Below are 884 nucleotides of genomic sequence, written 5' to 3' on the forward strand. Positions count from 1 at the left end.
TTATACCTTATACAAAGGACTTAACTTTGTTCTTTCACTCTGGAACCTGCTTCTTGACAATAAGCTTCAATTCATGTTGTCTATTTTTGGAAACTCTACTGATTCTCATCTTGTCATCAACGTTTGTCTTTGGATACTGGCTGCAGTTGCTACTGCTGTGGATACTACTACTACTACTACTGCTACTACGTTCGTCACCAATGACACTATCAGCAGCAGCAGCACTACTACTACTACTACTACTACTACTACTGTGTTGTTCTTGTTTCTGTTGTGGCCACCATGAGGGCCTCTTGGTATGCAGAAACAAACTGGACACTGGAGAAAACTCTCAACATGGCAAGATTTACTGCATTGCACTACCACCACCACCACCACCATCACCCATACTGCATCTTGGAGTTTTAAACCTTGTTGTAAGACATGGTGCTGGTGCAGATTGGATTGTACCTCATTGTATTTAGCAGTCTACTTACATGCCATTGACCAACTCAAATCAGGGCTGATCAGGATTATTCTGCAAAAGCCACTACTACTACTACTACTACTACTATGAAGAAAGACATGAAGATGACCAAAAAGAAGAAAAGGAAAATGAAGACGAAACAGGTAGGTTGCAATATATTTCATTTTTAAAAAAATTTTATTTTCTAATTATTTTTCACAATTTAATTATTACAAGGAATTAAAGAAACAAAATTAAAATAAAAATAAAAGGTGGGGAGAAAGTTAAGCTGTAGAAGATGGAGGGGGAAGGAGCAACAGGCAGCACACCCCAGAATAAAGGGTGTGTTCAATTGCGCCCCCATGGTCATGACCGAGGGGCTGTGTTACCCTGGAGAATGGCCAACAACACTTGCTGTAGTAGTTACTTCATTTGTTCT

At 39.5% G+C, this 884-nt stretch overlaps 1 protein-coding gene and 1 long non-coding RNA gene across 2 annotated transcripts in view; both read left to right on the plus strand.

The window, feature by feature from the left end:
• LOC106878832 (integrator complex subunit 13) overlaps positions 1-884 on the plus strand; it is a 596,471-nt gene that overhangs the window by 15,879 nt on the left and 579,708 nt on the right. The window lies entirely within an intron of this gene.
• Positions 13-884, plus strand: part of LOC128250710 (uncharacterized) — a 162,811-nt gene continuing 161,939 nt past the window's right edge. Inside the window, exon 1 of the long non-coding RNA XR_008266715.1 lies at positions 13-609. This is a non-coding gene — a long non-coding RNA (uncharacterized LOC128250710). The remainder of the gene's footprint in view (positions 610-884) is intronic.

This window comes from Octopus bimaculoides, chromosome 24, assembly GCF_001194135.2.
Source record: "Octopus bimaculoides isolate UCB-OBI-ISO-001 chromosome 24, ASM119413v2, whole genome shotgun sequence".
In the NCBI taxonomy this organism is placed as follows: domain Eukaryota; kingdom Metazoa; phylum Mollusca; class Cephalopoda; order Octopoda; family Octopodidae; genus Octopus; species Octopus bimaculoides.